Source organism: Schistocerca americana, chromosome 3, assembly GCF_021461395.2.
Source record: "Schistocerca americana isolate TAMUIC-IGC-003095 chromosome 3, iqSchAmer2.1, whole genome shotgun sequence".
Classification (NCBI taxonomy): domain Eukaryota; kingdom Metazoa; phylum Arthropoda; class Insecta; order Orthoptera; family Acrididae; genus Schistocerca; species Schistocerca americana.
The window spans coordinates 119,048,336-119,071,301 of NC_060121.1; positions in this window are offsets into that span (position 1 = coordinate 119,048,336).

Below are 22,966 nucleotides of genomic sequence, written 5' to 3' on the forward strand. Positions count from 1 at the left end.
TTTGTACACATGTCTCCATACTTCAACAGCGAACCAGCTGCCCAGGGGAAAATAAGAATTAATGGCTTGCAGTTGCCACACATACTTAAAGGACAAACCAACCAAAAACATATGACTTGCAGTAGCTATAATTATTAGCCTGTAAATGACGTAAATGCTGATAGAATGTTGTTCAGCTTCCTCAATCACAAATAGAAATATCTGCACTTTTTACACCCTGTTGATTAGCGTTCAGCTACCTCTTTCTACCTGTCTCAGTATCCAAGGTGGCTATCGCATGCTTGTGGAGTGGTTCTCGGCTCAGAGGTAAGCCAGTTTGAATCCTGTTAGTGGAAAATTTCCACTCTTCGTGTTTGGTCAGGAAGGGGGGAGGTGGTGTTTAGTTCCTGACCACTATCTTTGTGACAATGGGTCAGCAAGGGGAGGAGGTCGCGTTTAGTTCCTGACAACTAGTCTTTGCGACAATGTCGTGTATTAGTAAATTGTGGACTCAGCACTGACTCATGAAGTGAGCAAATGAGATAATGTTGATGGTGATCTGTATGTCAGATGGAGCTCAGTGGCACCCTTGGCGCCATTTCAAATGTGTAGGCTATGTACTAGCACTAGTTTTTACCCTCCTCCTACCCTTAATCCATGACAACAGAAATAAACAGAACACAGTGCAAGCATTCATCATAGTCATCCACATAACACAGATACACTTGTGACACTTCATAACAGGCCAGAGGAGGCCTGGGAATCACCACGGAATTCATCAACCGACCACGGCATAACAGCCCGGATAATTATAATGGACATGATATTTCCGGCCGTGAAAGTTTACATTTTAGTATCAGGCCAGAGGAAGTCAGTGGCAAACCATATGTCCTAATACCTTGCCGTGAGCAGTGGTGCGGGTCCGCCTAAATTACAGGTCTTTCAAAAATGAAAATTGGGGTAAAGGCATGGTAGTGTAGGGGCACTACCGTTTGGGATAGGAAAAGTCAGTTTTTGCAATATTTCTGAGCGCACAAGTTATAGATAGGCGCGGGCGTTGTGCTCACCAGCAGTTGCGAAGTAAAATCGAGGCCACCGGGGGGTAGAACCGCAAGTTCATGCAGCGGTTTGCATGGCGGAAGTCACAGGCACAAGGGGCCCACTGGCCAGCCCGACACCCCCGGGATAACAAGGCCGCCCAGCTCCTTATAGTTCGCTCCTTTCTGTATGACGGACAGAAGATCGTTAGCATCAGGCGCGTCTGTACGGAGGTGTACGTGGACTCCTGCGTCGGCTATGGGCCGCTTAGTGTGACGTCACTAACACTGCTGGACGGCCTTATTATCCCGGGGGTGTCAGGCCAACCTAAGTGTTACGAGTACGTGACGCAGAGCGGTCCGTTTAGCAAAACAGAGGCGCACAGCCACATATAAATAGGTGCCGGTTCACTAACAAAGCATTTAGGTGTGGCAGCTCTCCTGGATGGCGGGTCATGTCACATCACCGGCTACACACAGCAGCAGATGGGGCGGCAGTTTTCCAGTCCCCAGCAGGTCGCTGGTTCGACCCTCTGAGGCCAACACAGGGTCTGTAGCCAGCCAGCGGCGGGCCACTCCACGGCTCACTACTGCAGGCAGTCATCTCGGCTCCCAACATGCACCGGAGGCAGCACAGGACAAAGGCTGCTGAGTCGGCTGCCAGCGCAGCCCTGACGTCGTCATACCAACGCTTGACGGGTCACTGAGGTGGCATCCACAGCATTGTGGACCCAGTGAAGCAGACCGAGGGGAATGCGGCACTGTAGTTGGAAACAATGAATCACTTGGAAAGCTCGGATGAGTCTTAATATGGTGGTTTCTACCTCTTCCTGCTTCATTTAGTGTTGCTGCTACATTCAGTGTCAGAAGTTGCCACTACAGTAGCATTTGTTACATTCAACTTAGAATTATGAATAACACATCAAATGAAAGTGCTACACAAACTGTTTTGTTTGTATACCTGTGCGCAAAGGGAAGGTTATGGAAAGACCAAGAGCGACTGAAGACTTAACTGAACGAGTGTGAGAGGATTTCTTGCATAGCAAGAAATTAGGTCTGGAGGTTCGTCGCGAATTACCTTTTCCAGTGACATCTGTGTGGATACTTTTAAGGAGTCAATTACAACTACAACCTGATCTTTTGCAGTTGTTATAAATGTTGTGTCCCAGGTACAAACTACCAAATGGAAAGTCAGAATTAATTACAACCTAGGAGATTTATTCTGGAAACAAGGTGAAACATAACTCAGTGTAATCACTGGTGTCCAGGTCCGTAACCAAAGTTCATATCCCATAAACACTATCACAGTAGTAGCGTCGCCACAGAGAGGAGTCCTGCTCCATACTCCAGGAGGCCCACCAGACGATTCCCCTTCTGGGCCGCGACAAGGCGACTTAATCACGTGGGACTGCGTCCTGATTGGCTCCGTCGACCGCAGCGATATGACTGCTGCATCTCTTGTGACGCCACCAATGTGAGCACTTTGAGGTAAGCCACGCTGCTGCCACTGGAGCGACAGCACACGGTGTTCGAGGAGGCAGTGGCTGCATCTTACGTGTGGCGACCATGCACAGCAACACAGCAATAAACTCTGAAGAATACAGAGTATGGCTTACATGGCAACGTTGCTGCATGACGACGAAGATTTTCTGGTTCGTGCCGTATTCAGTGATAAATCGACATTTCACGTTAAGTGGAAATGTGAAAATACATATTGTTGTAAGATGGCAAGAACTATGCCCCTTACATGAAGTCATTAAATACAACCGAACTCACATTGAGCGAACAGTAGGGCTGAACAAAAAGGACTGACAAGGCACATTGCATCTTGCAGAGGGCATAGTATGGAGGTATTGGAATAATTAATGTTGGGTGATGGTTTTAAAGTAATTCACGCGACATGAAAACTTTGTGGAAATGCGTCTAGTTTACTGGAGTCTAGTTTATCCCAGGGAAGTATTCAGAGATGATTGCGGCCGGGTGGTGGAGTGCGGCTGGGGAGCGGCGATGGGAAGTGACAATACGCAGCTTAGGGCGGCTCAAACTCTCAGAAAACAGTAACAGGGCACGGCCTCCAGCTGCCTTAAGACGAGTGACAGTGAGGGGGTGGTTGACGCCATGCTGGTGTACCGGGAAGCAGACGGAGAACATGTACACTTGTTGATAAATGTCTGTCGTCCTCTTTTCAGTGAAACATACGAGAAAGCCGCGCAAAGCTACGGTGGAGCGGTCAACAGAAGCTGAAATATGCGTGTTCGTGACTATAGCAACTTCACGCTGAATTCACGGTCCACAGAGTCTGAAGTAAATCAGGTGCAGAGCGACAGAATGATATACACCAGCCTCTGATGGGAACGTAGGACCAAGGAATTTGAAGTACTCTCCTGGGAGTCAGAATTTCAGAAAAATTGGTGTTTTATGCAGATGCTAACCTTGATGGGCGGCCTGGGAGGAGCTAAATAGCAGAAGTTGAGAGGAAGGGAAATTTTGTGGGAATTTGTTCACTTCTCAGAGCAGGCACTGGTCGGTGCTGGAAGCGATGCATAATTAACGTGACTTGCGCTGCAATCGGCGTAAGTGATTTTGCTGAAGAGGAAACCAAGGTGAAGAGTGGACTGGCAGAAGTCTCCATAGAGGTCTTCCATTCCCATTTTGCCTAGAGTGCAAACGTGGCGTTCATTACTCAGCTTGCCTGAGAGAGAGTGAGCATCTCTGCAGTTTAGGACTTAGCAAACGGAACGATTGAGCTTGGAGATAGAAAGTTTTGGTTCGGCTATGTACTGAGCAATCTAGCTAGGAGTGAATAGACAAACGCAACCTTGCAGCACCACGAGGCCAGCCGACATCTGCACGACGACGTCGCCCCACCACACTGAATTCGGTGATACTGTGCCCAGTCCAGCTTGAGTTAGGCCACTGATTAATTTGTTGCATCATGCTGGCAAATTTTTCACGAGGGTTTCATGAGCCGTGTATTGTAGAATTCTTCTCACACTTCACATTACGCCTAGGTCAGTCAATACGAATAATTTTGATTTATCGCAGTTTACTCCACATAAACGCAATTTATTCCCACTGCCTGTTAGGAGAGTCATGTAATGTGATGACTGAAGGTCGGGAGTTAAAATAAATTTGTAATAATCGATTGCATCTGTTTTCAATCAAGTAGTGGAGTCCCAAGTCACTTTCTTAATTAATTTTATGCTCAACATTTGCATCTGGTGTTCAATAACTGAATATAACATCAATGTGCACCCCTTTATAATTAAAAGGGATCAATGCTGAATCAATTGATGTCAGCACTGCCACTACAGTTCAATCAGGAATCACAGGGCCTTATTACTTTCCTTGCGTTATCCGATATTGCAGCAGTTTTGCACTCTCTGTTGATCTGTTAGTCAATTATCTGGGGTGAACACAAGCCAAAACCAGATAAGTGACGAGTGGGGTGTTACAATTTGAGCATCGGGGGTCAGCAGATCCACACGAGACAGCATGGAAGCAGTGAGACTCCTATATATTAAATGTTTTCTGTGCCATATCCCGGCGGAAAGTTTGTGGGCCATTCGTTTCTGGTCAAGTAACCTTAAGTGTTGTTTTTTATCTCGATGCTCTAGAACTATGGCTCTTTCTTCACTTGGAAGAAGCTGAACCACAGAACTTCATTTAGCAGCAAGATGGGTCATGCACCATTGGCATTGCTGAATATGCTGTTGGGTTGATGACAGTGTACCAACTGGACCGCCACGAGGGACTGGATAACAGAGCTTGTTTCGCATGGCTTCCATGTTCTCTTGACCCGACGCCAATTGACTTTGATCTTTGTGGGTTCATAAAGGAAAGCGTGTACACGTGCCTCCCCTACCAACTCGTCTAGCTGACTTAAGGAACCGGATCTAATACCATAAGCACATAGGGGACACACACAACACAGTTCTGTAAGTCAACAGAATGGGTGATTAGTTGAGAAAACCGTACCGAAAAACATGTGCTACAAAACGCCGCTGTTTCCTGCGCATGTACCCCGACATCAATTTGGGATATGATCACCATGCACACGTACACAGGCAGAACAACTGGGTGACACACTCTCGATCAGGTGGTAGGGCAGCTGCTGGGGTACAGCCTTTCATTCTTGCACGACTGCCTGTCGGAGCGCAAGAAGTGTAATAGGGGTTTGAAGACGTGCAGCAATAAGTCGACCGAGAGTATCCCAGACGTGCTCGATGGGGTTTAGGTCCGGAGAACAGGCAGGTCACTCCATTCACCTGATATCTTCTGTTTCAACGTACTCTTCTACGGTGGAAGCTCGGTGCGGCCGTGCGTTATCCGCCATGAGGAGGAAGATGGGACCCACTGCACCCCTGAAAAGGCACACTGGTGCAAAATGACGTCCCGATACACTTACTACAGTTCCGCTGTCAAAGACATACAGGGGTGTACGTGCACCAATCATAATCCCACCCCACACCATCAAACCACGACCTCCATACATATCCCTTTCAAGGACATAAAGTGGTTGGTAACTGGTTCCTGGTTCACGCCACATGAAAACCCGGCAAGAATCACTGTTCAGACTATACCTGGACTTGTCCGTGAACATAACCTGGAACCACAGTTCCAATGACCATGTACTGTGTTCTTGGCACCAGTCTTTACGGGCTCTCCTGTGACCAGGGGTCAGCGGAATGTACCTTGCAGGTCTCCGGGTGAATAAACCATGTTTGTTCAGTCATCCGTACACTGTGTGTCTGGAGACAACTGTTCCAGTGGCTGTGGTAAGGTCCCAAGCAAGGCTAACTGCAGTAATCCGTGGCCGTCTGCGGGCACTGTGATGAGATATCGGTCTTCTTGTGGTGTTGTACACTGTGTACTTCCCGTAGTGTGGCGCTTGGACCCGTCTCCTGGCTGCTGGAATCGTTGCTATAATCCTGAGATCACACTTTGCGGCACACGGAGGTCCCGTGCTACGACCTGCTGTGTTTGATCAGCCTCCAGTCGCCCTAGTATTCTACCGCTCATACAGTCATCAATATGTGTTCTTTGAGCAATTTTCAACACACAGTCACCATTAGCACGTCTGAAAACGTCTGCACACTTACTCGCTGCACCGTATTCTGACATGCACCAACACATCTCTGCGTATGTGGACTGCTGCCAGCGCCACCGTGCGACGACCGCAAGTCAGATGCACCGCATGGTCATACCCCGAGGTGCTTTAAAGGCGCAATCCGCCCACCAGAGCGTTGTTTCACCATGTATTAGAATTATCCTTGTAACCTCCCCCTCACTTATCGATCTTAATGACAGTGAAAAATTAAACCGTGTGTACCTAATGGAAATTTGGAAAAAGCAATCGTCACCGAAGTTAATCTGTCGGTAAAGAGGGAGGAAAGGGTTACATCTAAATGAAAGGAAAAATGAAAATGAAATTGGTGGAAATTAGTTTTAAAAAATGGTGAAGTTAATGAAGAAAGTAAATGTGCGATCGTTACGTTAACAATTAACTGGCGTTAATTAGATATTTGAGATTTGGTGAAAATTACGGTCGCCAGTCCTATGGACAATTATTATAAAAAAGAAAGGTTAATGCACATATAATTAGCACTAAAAGCGTGGCAACTAAAGGTTTAAACGTGTTGTGTGAAAACTGACTTATTTTAGCAAAAGAATTAATAAACCAGAAAATTGAAAGCTAATTTAGTGACTGAAATTAATAGTGAACTTTGCTTCTGAAGCACTACGAAATAAAATAAAATAAGGTTAGTCTTGGGCTACCTCAACAATCATCTCATAAGCTACTTGAATGTACGCAATTTAGAAATAAGAGATTGAACTTTGAACTTGAATTAAATGATTTTGAACAATCAACAATAGTAAAATTTAGTGCGTACCAACCTGAGCTGCAGTCACAGGTAAGCTAAAATTTGGTAACAAACTCGCATTCTTAATTTGTGCTTGTGTAATCTAAATATTGCAGCCAGCTATGAATACTTTAACTGAACTTCGAAATTAAAGCAGTGAATTGGAACGATATTACTTTAATGGTGGCGTCTGAATTTCAACGACACTCGGGTTCATTTCGGAAAAGGAAGAGACCCTGCTTGGTAATGCAATTGGGACAGTAAGCAACAGAGGTTCATGCTAAGTTGCTGTATTTTAGTGATGCAAATGGAACAGTTTGAAAAGCTGGGGTCTCCCATACAGTTCTAAAACTTTACGTGCTTTCAGTTTTGCTTGTTGGTTGATTGAAGGTTTAAAGTCGTCGATCAAGGAGGTGGCAACAATCACTTGTTGTCGGCCGTAGCTGTTGCAGAAGCTGGATGTTGGCGCGCCTTCTTCTCGACACGGTCACCAAGCGAAACGGGCTCTTGATGTGTGCCAGCTAATGCTTCCCGTCCGCGACACCGTGTCAGAAACTATCATAGCAAGTCGAGCGCAATTACATGCCGCCAAACCCCGAAAGCGTGGCAACTCGCGGGAGCGCCACTCAACACACCTGCTCCACCGCCCTACTCCAGCTAGACTCTGCTCTGCCCCCCCAAGATCCTAAACACTTTGGTTCTCCACACGACCTATCGGTGTAATCGTTCGATAGCAGAGTTTTCCCTAGGCAAGACCCAGCGTAAAAATACAAATAACATTTACAAAACAAGCCAATTATACATCGACATAAATGCAAAAATATATATATACAAATTGTAAAACAATTACAATACATAAAGACACAGAAATGTCATATGTTCAGGCAACAAAATAAGGAAAAAATTTATAGTACAATAGATGGAAATAGGTGGATATGCATTTCCGGCGTTACATCCTTAATTTATGAGCATACGTGTAGTTTCAACATTGGATTAAACAGCCAATCGGTAGGTTCGTTTGAAAATTTTGATAAATCGTAAAATTACATCGCTAAACAGCAACGGCCAGCTATGCTCATATCAAATGTGAAATAAAGCTTTCTAGCCTTTGCCCAGTTGGGAAAACCATCTTAAAGTGCACGTTTCAGGACCCAATACGATCTTTATAATTTTCACACTGATCTAATTATGAGGATCACTGTTGAACATAACCAGCCTGAAAGACCTACTAAGATGGAAATACGGCATAATCGCCGCTGAGTCAAAGAGAAAGTTAGCACGTCGGCACAAATAAAAAGATCAACTCGTGTCAGCGGTGTGAACACGTTGCACTTAGCGCCCGCGACTGCTACCCACCCGTACTCGAGAGCTGTCGGCGTAATTGCCGCCGTGGGCCGCGCTGAGCCGAGCGCCAAGTCGGCGGGTCCTGTCCCTGTTTCTCTTCTCACCTGCCGCAATTACCGCCGCCCGTGACAGCCGGGAGGGCCGGAGACACAGACAGACACACAGACACATACGGACACGTCTGATGCGTGTCCCGCGGCCTTTGCAATTCAAATGTCAACAGAGCGGCGTTCGTTGCCGACAGTCGGCCGCAGAGCGTACTGCTAGGTCCACATTAAGGTGCCGGCAGTAAACGCCTCGTTACGGCCTTCGCGATCTGATTACAGGGGACGAGCCGCTCTAGCGCGCCCGGACCAGAATATAGTGTCATTTCCGAGCTGACCCGCGCCGCCAGGGTGAACGAGGGTGCCCAGGCAGCCTTATACGGCGACCTCCCCGCTGACGGCTCACTCGGTCTACACGCGCCATCGAGGTCTGCCCCTCCAGGGCTCCGAGGCGGCAGTTTGGACGCACCTATGTGATTCGCCGGCGATTTGCCGCTGATGGGCGCCCTAACCGCCCGCGTGCCAACTGGCGGGCCCCGGGGCTTATAGTAGAGGCGCGGCCCGCAGCCCACGTGTTTGGCTAAGTGGCTCCCCGTACGCGGACCAGCCGCCACCGTGGCGAATCTCACGGGCGCGACGAAAGCTTCATTGCCGGCTCGGTTCGTTTCCGCCTTCTTATAAATTTAAAGCTGTCGGCGCAGGTGGTCGTTAACCGTATTACAGCGTCTTGTTGGCCTATTCGTTTGCACTTTATAACTTTCAGACGTCTTCCGTCACGTGGCAGCACTGTGCTCCCCGCCTATCAGCCCTCTATCAGCGATTTTGTACGCCCTTTCCTTGGAATCCTTGCTATGTGGACTCTGACAGCGTTTGGTAGGGTTGTCCATAGATAGCTACCGATTCTGTTGCACGGCCTATGCTGACGATGTAGTCATCTGTTTACGTAATGCCGACGAGGTTCGAGCTGTTTTGACGTGGGTAGCGACTTATGGTGAGGCGTTGGGTAGCTCTTTAAACTACGTAAGTCACAAGTTATGTTCATTGGCACGTGACTTCCTGTGGCGTGCGTTACACCTCTCACCACCGTTGATACCATTCGCTGTTTGGGAATAGATTTTCCATCTGATCTCATACGTTCAGCCACCATCAACTGCCGACGCCTCCTTTTAATGATCAGACCAGGTCTTATGGACCCTCGGCTTCGATCCCTAGATATTCTCCAACGATCTCGATATGTCAGTATATATATCGCATCCCGAGTTCCCCATGTAGCACAAGTTCTACCTTTCCCGCTTACTGTGGCACGTCGCATGTTGGCAGCGATGGCATCTTTCGTCAGCTCTGCGCTGTTGTTCAAAGTTAACTATGCAACCCTTACTCTTCCCCGTGAACGAGGTGGGATAGGTCTGTTTCACGTGCCGGATAGAGCTCGCGCCCTATTTGTCAGCTCCCAGGTGACGGTATGGACCCGTTGCCCAACGAGCCTCACTGGTCTCCTCCTGTCGGCATATACGCTGGTCTCACTGTCAGCCCCTGTGATGATCTCGGATGTTCCGGCCCAGTTCTATTATATACGATACTTCTTTCTTGAACTCAGTTATCTACGCCTCACCTTACCAAGACAGCATTTACTCAAGACAAAGGCAGTATACAATGTCCTCCAATTAGGTCGTCCACCTAACCCGATTGAACAAAAGTTCCCCCAGGTTGACTGGCGTCATGTATGGCGCGCGGTTTTCGCCTGTTACCTTGACATGAATGTTCAATCTGCCTGGTACCTAACTGTCAGTGGTAAGCAAATCAACCAATTTCGCCTTCATCGTATCCAGCTCGCCCAATCACCTCTATGTTCCACGTGCGGACTGCCAGACAATGATGAACATCGGTTTGTTTGCGGACCGGCGGCGGAGGTTTGGCACTTGATTCGTCGTATTGTGGCTTTTCTAACGCGGGACATTCCGGATCGGATTACTCCCCTTTCATTATTATTTCTAGAAAGTGACTATTTTCCTCGGACAAAGACCAATGCTGTGAATTGGATTCGCAGAGATGCCATTCACTACCTATTTGGACAAAATGTAGACTCTGCACTCGATTTTTGGACATACCTCAATGACCGTCATTACGTCGTTGTCCGTCACCCAAAATACAGACAATTTTTCTCGAACTTCCTTGGGAGTGCTTTCCACGACCCGCCTCGCAGCTGGAATGTGTTAAGCCAAGAGAGAAGAAGGTTTCCTGTTTGAACCAATGAACATTTCTGAACAATTGAACAGAACACATCAATTTCGAGAAGACGTGACTCAACATATTACCAGCGGGGCGCAGAAGGCCTCTGATCAATTACACAACAAAACTAAACAAAATAAAAATAAAATAAAATAAAAACAATAAAAATAAAAATAAAATTGAGAAAAAAATCAGCCAAACTGGTGTACCGTATACAGGGTGTTCGAAAATTCCCGTTACAAACTTCCAGAACTTGTAAAATGGAGTCAGTACATAATATTTTGAATAGGAACCCATTACGGAAACGTCATCCAACGGCGTTACAGAGCTTCAAAGTTGTAGGTGCTGGCCATGTCAATGTACACGTCACGTCATATGCATCGTATGTTTGTACATTGAAATCTCCACCAAAAGATTTTATGCATTTAACTCCCTCGTTTTTTTTCGGTTTAGCCTCTCATATTTCTAAGAAGTTCAGATTACCCCTTTACCATATGAATATCATACGTTTTTCGCTAAATTATAGTCTTAATTTCGTTTTTTACCTATTATTACGTCAAATTTGAAGTTCGTAAGGTCGTATTAATCAGTAAACACTATTTATCAAATGGTTCAAATGGCTCTCAGCACTATGGGACTTAACTGCTGAGGTCATCAGTCCCCTAGAACTTAGAACTACTTAAACCTAACGAACCTAAGGACATCAGACACATCCATGCCCGAGACAGGATTTGAACCTGCGACAGTAGCGGTCGCGCAGATCCAGACTGTAGCGCTTAGAACCGCTCGGCCACCGCGGCCGGCTATCAACAGGTTCAAATGGTTCAACTGGCTCTGAGCACTAGGGGACTTAACTGCTGAGGTCATCAATTCCCTAGAACTTAGAACTACTTAAACCTAACTAACCTAAGGGCATCACACACATTCATGCCCGAGGCAGGATTCGAACCTGCGACAGTAGCGGTCGCGCGGTTCCGGACTGTAGCGCCTAGAAACGCTCAGCCACACCGACCGACTATCAACAGGTAAATTCTGCTGTTTCACATTCTGACCCCCATATTGCATACGCCTCCTGAAGTTTCCTTGTTCTGTAATTAAGAATGCCAAAAATCTTTTTATTCCAATTTCTGTTCACAAGATTTTGAAGTTTCACTATGTTTTTTACAAATCCAACCCAGGCAGAAAGAAATTTGTGGTAAGATCTTATAGCACCAAACTGCTGAGATTATCGGTCCCTAAGCTTAACCACTACTTAATATAAGTTAAACTAACTTACGATAAGAACAACACACACACCCATGCCCGAGGGAGGACTCGAACCTCCGACGGGGGAAGCCGTGCGACCCACAGTAGGATGATCAAATGTCTCCATCACATTAGAATCTAGTTCGCAATCTTTTTTTTTTTTTTTTTGTTAATTCCTGTCCTAAGAAACATTGCCACATGACCTCTCTGTGCGATTATAGTGATAAAATCAGTAAGTGATTAAACTTTACTCATAAAGAAGGTACAGAAATGTCTAATGCACTGCTGTGCTCTATGTTAGAATCTCGTGTACACACAAGCGCGAATACAATGGGGTTTGTGGGAATCATGACCTCGCCCCGTAAGAAAAGCGTTTTAGTGGAAGCCTCTTTTATTGTAATGTATATCAGTTTCAACGATTCACACTTAACTTCGGGAAATAGAGCAGCATGAAAATTAACACTCTAAAAACGGTGGGGGGTTATAGAAATTACGATCTACGTTCAGCACGGATTACTTGTCAGTTGGTTGTGTGAGGACCTGCCTACGTGGATTGACTTTCAGTGTGAGACCTGTGTGCTAACATTCCAATCAGGTGCAGGCACAAATTCTTGGGTTGATTACACCGGCTCTCAACAACAAGTCCGACACGGTTCGTGGCTTCACATGTAAAACTGGCAAATCACAGGAAGGCGAATAAGGGAGGAAGGAAAGGGAGAAAAGCCTCCACAGAGATAGATAGAAAAAAATGACAGAGACAGACTTTCCGAAGATAGGTGGAAACACTAAAGAAAACAGCATTCCCCCAAATTCATGTTCCTGTAGCGATATTCTCTAGGCATGCGTTAACAGTCTTTGTACTAAGTGAAATACTGAGCTTAATGAGTGAACACCTTAATTTTATATTTTGTAAATTACGTTGTCAATATCGTGAAGGTTTGTTGCTATCATGTTTCTTAAACCAACAGTTTGCCACATATACTTCTCAAATTTTTAAATACGAGGGTCACTCCAAAAGAAATGCACACTATTTTTTTAAAAATCCATCTTTTTTTCTACGTGTTTGAAAGTTTTACAGTGTGTAGATACATCCTTCAGGAACAATATTTTCATTTCTCCACATAATTTCCACCCCTCTCAACTGCCTTACGCCATCTTGGAAACAGCGCCTCTTTACCCGCACGTTAAAATTCTGGACCAACTTGTTGGAGCCACTGCTTGGCAGCGTGCACAAGGGAGTCAGCATCTTCAAACCTTGTTCCACGAAGAGAGTCTTTCAGTTTCCCAAAGAGATGATAGTCACGTGGAGCCAGGTCAGGCCTGTAAGGCGGGTGTTTCAGTGTTGTCCACCCGAGTTTTGTGATCGCTTCCATGGTTTTTTGACTGACATGTGGCCGTGCATTGTCGCGCAACAGCAAAACATCCTACCTTTGCCGATGTGGTCGAACACGACTCAATCGAGCTTGAAGTTTCTTCAGTGTCGTCACATATGCATCAGAATTTATGGTGGTTCCACTTGGCATGATGTCCACAAGCAAGAGTCCTTCGGAATCGAAAAACACCATAGCCATAACTTTTCCAGCAGAAGGTGTGGTTTTGAATTTTTTTTCTTGGGTGAATTTTCATTATGCCACTCCATTGATTGCCTCTTCGTCTCTGGTGAAAGATGATGGAGCCATGTTTCATCACCTGTCACGATTCTTCCAAGAAATTCATCTCTACCATTCTCGTACTGTTACAAAAGTTCGCATAAAACTGTTTTTCTTGTTTCTTTGTGAGCCACTGTCAACATCCTGGGAACCCACCTGGCACAAACCTTTTTAACGCCAACTCTTTCAGTATTCAGCAAGCACTTCCTTTCCCTATCACAACGTAGCGTGACAATTCGTTCACTCCGATGCGTCTGCCAGCACTCACCAATTCGCTAACTCTCTGCACATTGGAGTGTGTGCAGTACGAGGCCTGCCGCTGCGAGGACAATCCTCAATATTGCCGTGCCCGCTTTCACAACGTAACCTGCTTACCCACCGACTAACTGTTCTGCGATCGACAGCAGCATCTCCATACACCTTTTTTAATCTCTTGTGAATGTTTCCCACTGTCTCATTTCACAGCACAGGAATTATATGACAGCACGTTCCTTCTGACGGACGTCAAGTGTAGCAGCCATCTTGAAGACATGCCGTGACGGGGCCACTCACGGGAACAGGTTGAACTTAGTTTGAAAAAAAGCGCGGAAAGATGTATGTACACACTGTAAAACTTTCACACATGCAGAATGAAAACTGTATTTTTACAAAAATAGTGTGCATTTCTTTTGGAGCAACAATCGTATATGCCTTTCAAATGATACACAGTGTGTTATATCCTAGCCAGTAATGCCACCCGAGCCCGCTGCCAAAAGGTTGGCAGCATCAAAGTCCGGACGCCGTCCGCATAAGCAGCGCCAGCGAGACAGGAAATCGCCGCAAGTCTGCGCGCGCCACCGCTGGCTTCTGGCTTCTTAAGCGCTGGAGTCGCGAGCGCTAGGACAGTTCTGTATTCGCCGCTCAGTTGTATACTCGCCACCGAATTGTGTACTTGCTAGTCAGTTGTGTGTTCATCGCAGCAGAGTTGTTGTTTGTCGTCAGCCGACGTGGACCTAGCCGCTCCGACTCGAACTAGACAGATTTCTGTAGACACGGAGTTCACTACTGTGTTGCTGTATCTTCGTTAATAAAGATAAGTACCGACTTTTATTTAATCAGAGTGTTTGGGTTTTCCTCTTTCTGTTCACTGTTCCAGCGGACCGGTCGGCCCGCTATTAAAAGTGTGGCGGTGACTTCGTAAGCCGTTTCTACAGCGGATTGCTTGTCGCTACGAACGCCGCCACAAAACAGTGTGTGTCTCCTAAGAGTCGACAGGAGTATGTTCTCTCATCTTTTGACAGATATTTGCAACCTGTAGCTCGAGTCACCCCAACAAACAGTGTTCACCACGTCTTCCATGCTACGCCCATCGTCTGTGGAAAGGGTCTGTTTGTTTCCCGTTACGAACAAAATTATTTTTTAAGTCGAATTTTACGAGCCCATTTGACAGACGTGTCCCAAACTGGTGTTGTGCGATAATAGTTCTGCCGGTATATGTTAACAGGGGCAGGAAAATGCGAAGAATAACCAGTTCTGGCCAGCGCTGATTGCTACCGCTATCCAGAAGCCTTATGCTCAATCGCTGCTGGAGTACCCGTTAATTTTACTAATCTGGTAGCACGTAAAATCCCCATTTAAGAATTATTTTGTTTGAAACGGGAAAGAAACCGATGCATTCCGTCGACGATGGGTGTCACATGAAACACGCGATGAGCAGTATTTGTTTCGGATTGTTCCGGCTATACACGTTGCAGAAACGACATTGCAAATATCTGCCGAAAGACCAGACAAAATGCGTCTGGCGACACCCTCTGACTTGCAATTTCTTAGACATTACTCTAAAGTGACGACGTAAACTATTAGTATTGTACTGCTGAAATACTGCATATATTTTCTTCTTCTTCTTCTTCTTCTTCTTCTTCTTATTACACACGTTACAGGCCTGTTATCAGACCACACGAAACATTCATGACTTCTTGCTTCTCCTGTTCTTCCAGCACTCCTTCATTCGGTCACTAAAGGCTCTCTTAGTCTCTTAAGTCCACTTTGGCTTTTGGACTTTAGGTGCTGTTTTCTCTGATACCACTTCCCACTTGTACACCTTGTGTCTATAGACGCCTTTGTTCATGACGTCTGCTGAATCTATCTCTCTGCAGATCAATTTTGACTTGTGTCCCCAAGGGTGTAGTGGTCTTGAGTCCCTGGATGTACCCGAGGATTCTGTTGGTGAGTCTGGTCTGCGGAAGCCTGCTGATGTGTTCATAAACTTTAGTCGCCCCTTTCTAATGTCCGCTGCGATGTTGGACAACTCTGTGGTGTCCCTGGAGTGAAGCCTATATCCTTCATCCGTGACGTTTGGTCCAATAATTTTCCAAATAATTTTTCTTTCATGTGAGGGAATGTTCTCAAGGTCGGTTCTTTGTGTGTAACATCAGTGTCTCATTAGCGTATAGCACCTCAGGTTTAATTACAGTGTTGTAGTGACGAATTTTGGTGCAGGTGGACGGACATTTCTTGTTGTAAATACCCTGTGTTTTGCATAAGGCTCTCTTAATTTTCAATAACCTTGTGTTCTGGGCAACATTCTCCTTTGCTGTCGGTTTTTCTTCTTCTTATTATTATTAATGTTATGTGTACGTGTTAGAATCGGAGTTGATGGCAAGTACACTTAGGGGGAAGGGGCCAGGTTAGCCGAGAGCACTAATGCGCTGCGTCCTGGACTCGGGTAGGCGCACCGACCCGGATCGAATCCGCCCAGCGGATTACCGACGTCGGTCGGTGTGCCAGCCAGCCTGGACGTGGTTTTTAGGTGGTTTTCCACATCCCGTTAGGTGAATACCGGGCTGATCCCCACGTTCCGCCTCAGTTACACGACTCGCAGACATCTGAACACGTTCACACTATTCCGTGAATTACACTAGACGCAGACAGCAGGGGTACACTTATCCGTCCTGGGGGTACGAGGCGGCGGCAGGAAGGGCATCCGGCCACCTGTTAACACTAACCTTGCAAAATCCGTTCCTAACAATGCCGACCCTGCGGCAGCGCGGGACATGGCACCAGTGAATGAAAGAAAGAAAGAACACTTAGGGAGGGCCGGCCAGGTTGGCCGAGCGGTTCTAGGGGCTACAGCTTGGAACCGTGCGACCGCTACGGTCGCAGGTTCGAATCCTGCCTCAGGCATGGATGTTTGTGATGTCTTTAGTTTAGTTAGGTTTAAGTAGTTCTAAGTTCTAGGGGACTGATGACCTCAGAAGTTAAGTCCCATAGGGCTCAGGGCCATTTGAACCAATTTAGGGAGGAGGGGGAGAGGGCAGAGGAAGAGAGGGAGAGTAACAAAGTGTGACCTCCTTTCCCATCCCGCCTCCCACACATAGAATCTTGGATTCGCACCTGCCTGTACATGAACGCGAGAGCTGGGTGTACTCCTTTGCTATTAGATATATAAGAATGTCAGTCGCAGAGGAAACTGTGTAGCTAATTTTCGCTCGTATCTCACGTAATGTCTTTCACTTTTACCAGGTTATATTTAATTTCTGCATGCTGCTGTATTACTGATTAAGTTCTGTACATTAATAAAATAATGAGTTTGGCGCAAACCGTTACGAACTTTTGCATCCGGCTGTTATTTATTGCTGCGCTTGTACACAGCTGTTTTCTTTTATGTGCTCCTCGCACAGTGGCTGACGTTTGTTTTCTCTTTTTGCCACTGGCCTCCACCGGCTGTCGGGCCCTGTGTGGCGCCTCGGCAGGCGGCAATCAGAGCCGGCCGGTGAAGGACTTCCTGTCGCCGTTTACAAACCATGCTGGGCGGGATTTATCCCCAGACGCACACGTCAAAGTCGCGCGCCGATGAGGAACAGGTTCCGCCGGCGGCGTAAATCACTGCCCTAGCTGCCAGCAGTTACAGTGAAGCCGGCGGCAGCTAGAGCCTGCTCGGCGGGCAGCGCACTCTGCAGGGGCTAACACTTTGCGCTGGCTCACCTCCGGTCCCACTCTTCAGCCACAAGAACTTTACTGGCCACGACGTTAGGATCACGGATTTACTTCAAACTGTGTACACCTTTAGTAGGCCATCAAAACAATATAATGTGCAAGTGCTAAGATGCACTACACTGGCAACTCCAAGAAAATCGTAAGAGAAATTTTACGCGTCTATTACATAATTGATGCACCTGTGAGTAGATACCTGACGTTAGAGTTCACGGTGGTAAAGTGATTACCGTTCCAGCTTCGTAACACAAACGTCTATGAGACAACAGTTTGACTCCCTCACAAACATTATTTCTTTGTAGTACAGGGGTAAATTCCTGTGCTATTCAAAAATTTGCCCCTATACTTCTGCGCAGAACCTCCACATTCGTCACCATATCGTTGTTGTTGTTGTTGTGGTCTTCAGTCCAGAGACTGGTTTGATGCAGCTCTCCATGCTACTGTATCCTGTGCAAGCTTCTTCATCTCCCAGTACTTACTACAACCTACATCCTTCTGAATATGCTTAGTGTATTCATCTCTTGGTCTCCCTCTACGATTTTTACCCTCCACGCTGCCCTCCAATGCTAAATCTGTGATTCCTTGGTGCCTCAGAACATGTCCTACCAACCGGTCCCGTCTTCTTGTCAAGTTGTGCCACAAACTCCTCTTCTCCCCAATTCTATTCAATACCTCCTCATTAGTTATGCGATCTATCCGTCTAATCTTCAGCATTCTTCTGTAGCGCCACATTTCGAAAGCTTCTATTCTCTTCTTGTCCAAACCATTCATCGTCCATCTTTCACTCCCATACATTGCTACGCTCCACACAAACGCTTTCAGAAACGACTTCCTGACACTTTAATCTATACTCGATGTTAACAAATTTCTCTTCTTCAGAAACGCTTTCCTTGCCATTGCCAGTCTACATTTTATATCCTCTCTACTTCGAGCATCATCAGTTATTTTGCTCCCCAAATAGCAAAACTCCTTTACTACTTTAAGTGTCTCATTTCCTAATCTAATTGCTTCGGCATCACCCGAGTTAATTCGACTACTTTCCATTATCCTCGTTTTGCTTTTGTTGATTTTCATCTTATATCCTCCTTTCAAGACACTGTCCATTCCGTTCAACTGCTCTTCCAAGTCCTTTGCTGTCTCTGACAGAATTACAATGTCATCGGCGAACACATGCACCGAAATTGTTACATAACAGAAGAGTAGAACTTCTCTTGTCGTGTTCTAGGAATTGCCAGAGTAATGAAACTTGCTACTTGCACATTATGTTATTTTCATGGTCTACTAAAGGTGAACAAACTTTGAAGTGTTACTTTAAATCCGTCTTGATTGCAAAATTTTTTTTTTTTTTTTTTTTATTATTCATATGACCGGTTTCGGTTCATTCAGAACCATCTTCAGATCTGATATTTAAGTTACAGGAGTAACCCGTCCAATTCAGCAACTTTCACATGTGACGTAGCATGTGAAAGTTGCTGAATTGGACGGGTTACTCCTGTAACTTAAATATCAGATCTGAAGATGGTTCTGAATGAACCGAAACCGGTCATATGAATAATAAAAAAAAAAAAAAAAAAAAAAATTTGCAATCAAGACGGATTTAAAGTAACATAAAATCACTGATTGCTGTTATCCCAATAGACATTATGTCTGTTTTTGCAAAACTTTGAAGTAAATCTGTAATACCAGCGTCGTGGCCTCCCCTTGAGAGTTATTTTTCTCCCCATGTGTGTTGTACTGTTAGTCTTTCTGTTGTTCCTCCCATATTTGGGTCTTCCTTTATCTCACTTTACGCGTGTTTGTCATTTTGGTTCTGTTCATTTTCTTTGGCTTTATGTATTACTGACCGTCACTGTAAGTGCGCAGCATGCCTGACCAGCTGATGCTGACGACCTGATGATCCATGTGCCCCAGTGCCAAACTGCGTCTTCTCTGGGGCTCTTCTGTCTTCTCGAAGAAAGCTCGGAAGTACTCCCATAGGCAGGCCATCTGGTGAATTACCTCCGTAGGATAATCTGGCGGTAGGTGTCACTCCTGCTTACGAGCTCGACTTTGGACGCACTGGATCTGTTGCGCAACTTTGACACAGACAACAGTTGTACAATTATTCACCGGCCGTAGGAGCATCCTCCAAATGGTGAGACTACCGTCAGGTGGCAATATTGACAACCTGGCACAGCTGGCGCAATCGTCACATAGCCCGACAGCTAATGTCCTAGACGTGTTTGCACCACGTGAGATGAAAGTCTCCCGTAGCGCCAGAGTACTTAATAGTCTTCGTCCACGGTCCCTCTCTACCACGGACCTCGACTGATCTTAGTGCGTCCACGACGAGCGAAGGCGACGGCCTGGTTCTTGTTTAGGTTGTACGCCAGGGTCCCATTCTGCCACACACCAGAGGCAGATGTAAGAAACATTTCCACATTTATGACGCGAAACACAGCCAGCCGGTTGCAAATAACTGTTTGGTACATTCGTCTAGGTTTCGAGACCTCTAAGTACGTCCTCATCAGAATGAAATTTTACGAAACCATCACGTTACATTGCGAGAAGTCAATGGTCAACGTTTAGAGCAGATATGCTCGCGTCAAAATTAAAAATTAAACACGTTCCAGCCTTTAGCATGTATGCCTTGCTAGGAACAACAACGGTTTCTTGAAATTTCATTCTACTGAAGACATCCTTAGTGGTATCGAAACCTAGGTCAGTGTACCAGACAGCTATTTACAACCGGTTGGCTGTGTGATTTCTATGTTGAAATTTATATACGGTTGCTGAGAGGCTGTCATGCTCAAAACTGATGGGAAAAGTTGTAACTGACTCTAAAAAATAAAAACTGTGAGGTACTTCAAATCAGTACTAAAGAGATCCGGTAATAAAGTTGAAGAGTGTCATTTCAGCTAAATACCTAGGTATTACAACTAGGAACAAGTTAAACTGGAAGCATCTCACACAAAATGCCGTGGGGAAGGTGAACCAAAGACAGCTTTTTATTGGGAGAACACTGAGAACATACTAACATTCGACACTACTTGTGTCCTCTTCTGGGGTGTTGCTATGCCGTTTGGGATCATTAGCAAACAGGATCGACAATGGACATTGAAAAAGTTGAAACAATGGGAGCTCGTTTTGTACTTTCACGAAATAGGGCAGAGAGCGTCACAGACACGATACGAGAGCTGTGGCGAGATCTTTCTCCTCAGATTGCCAAAATGTTTGGTGTATCTCATCTACATAGTGGAAATGACAGTAGTGATAAAATAAGTGAAATCAGTGTTCACACGGAAGGATTCGAATGTTTATTTTTCCCACGTGCTGCTCGAAGGTGGTACTTCGAAGAAATAGTTTGAAAATCATTCTAAGAACCCTGTGCTACACAGTTTGTAGGTGTAAGAATTGGCGCCTATAATTCCGGCGCTCTGTTGGCTTTTATTGCATAGTCTTTGTGGATATGAGTTCGCATCTTCAGCCTGTTCCCCAAGCTACAGTCTGCAGTCGAGAGAAGTTTGTCGATATCGTGTTCCTACTACCAGTACATCAACTGTCGATGAAATACCGGCAGAACTCTTACGAATATCAGGCACAAGATCAGAACAAAAACTATTCTAAAAGGCAAAACTGTGTCGCAGGAGATAATAATCATTTTGTTTTATAACTTTGTAAATGAAATTTTCTGGATTCCCTTTTTTTAAAACTATAATATATTGTTACGACAGACTTACACCGTCTTCGGAGCTAAAACAAAAACACAGGAAGAAGATTGTTAACACCGGCTTTTACTGCCCACTTCTTTACGACACTAAGAATAATCTAATTCGGATGGAAGGGGCTACTACAGTCAAATAAAAAGATAAAATAAAATAATGAAAAACTTGATCTGGAATATTTTGTTCACAAAATTAGAACAATTTCAGTTCGTGAATGGAATCTGTAAAACAGAGGAAGTTCCATCGTGTTTGGAACAGAATGTAATCACCATGCTTCCAAAGATAACAAGACGATATAGATTTGAAAATTATTGCACAATCAGTGTAATGTCTCATACATCGAAATCAGTCACAGGTATCAACGAGCAGATCTGCAACGGAACGATGTAGTTGATATCAGAACGAAATCTGTATCCATCTGTCGAAGAGCTGGTTCGAGTAGGCAACATCATTTGTGGAAAGATAATACAAAGTAATCCATATTTTACCAGTGCGCCACAAAGCCACATGGGTATGAGAAATGTGTGCAGTAGAATCTGTGTGATTCTTCGTGCCCTTGGCAGCTCAGAATTGCTGGTTAGCTTTAATGTTGTGTCATTATCTACCAGTGTTTTCCTTCCGGATGCTTTATCCCTGATTGCAAACTAATTTAACAAACGATTTATAGCCTTGTGTTAGCATGTACTCTCTTCAATAAATTATTTATTTAACAACTAATTGGTGGGATTGCCAAAGGGAGTCCCTTGCCACCCCTGGTGGCTAACTTTGTACGAAGTCTCTGAAGAGAGGGTGCTGGACTTCGCTAGTTTTAAATGTGTCACAGTTACGAGGTTTGTGGATAACATTACTGTAGAGTGGTCCCATGGCGAGAAGAAACTTCATAAGTTCTTGGATCATGTCCATTCCATTCGTGGGAACATCCGTTTAACAACAAAGTTAGAAAAGGACAGACGTCTCCCTTTCTTGGATGTCTTGATTCGTCGTAGAACTGACGACATTCTGCGACATGGAGTCTCTCGCAACCCGGCACATGTAGATGTGTACATGCGAGAGGACAGTTGCCATCATCCTGTCCAGACGAATAATGTTATGAGTACACTTGCACTCGGCGCACGTATGCTCGCTGATGAAGAACATCTATGGGAAGAATCCGAACAGCTCAAAAAGATTTCGGATACAATGGCTATAGACAATGGAAGATCCTAATGACTTTGCAATTGTAACCAAAGCCGAGCGTCCCACCTGAAGGTGACAGATTCAAGCCCGTGGCATCGGTAACCTTCACAAGGACTCTTTCTTCTTAAACAGATCGTATACTATGTAAACATGGAGTCATGGTTATTTTTCTACTGCACCAAAGGCTATGTCCAATAGCTCTGTGAAGGATTACTTTATTCTAAGGAACGCAGGTGTGTATAAGTTTCCATGACAGTGTGGTTCGTCGCATACGGTACGTACATTATGCACAACTGAGGAACACTACGCGGAATCTCGACGCTATATCCACCTGTTACAGCCTGGTGAACCTGCCGTGGCGGAACACTGTACGCAGTAGAATATTTGTTCGTTGGTGAAATGGCCGAGCAAACAGACAAGGTTAGCCGGGTGGGATGCTCTGCCAATGAGGTCACAGGATTCCTGCGCTGACGACCGCTCACGCCAGTAGGTGGCACCGGATTATCTCCCTTCAGACTGCGAGCCCCTACTCGACGAGCCAATGCATCTGTTAATGGTGTCACTAATTGTGGAATTCCAACACTGCGTCCGGCGAAACAGCTTCACTTAATCGTATTACTTCTTTACTTTTCTGTCTTAGTTGAGTTCACGTTTAAGTTGATAGTGACTAGTTTCGAACGTACTTGTTTACTACCTGAGATGTTATTGTGTAATTGATATAAT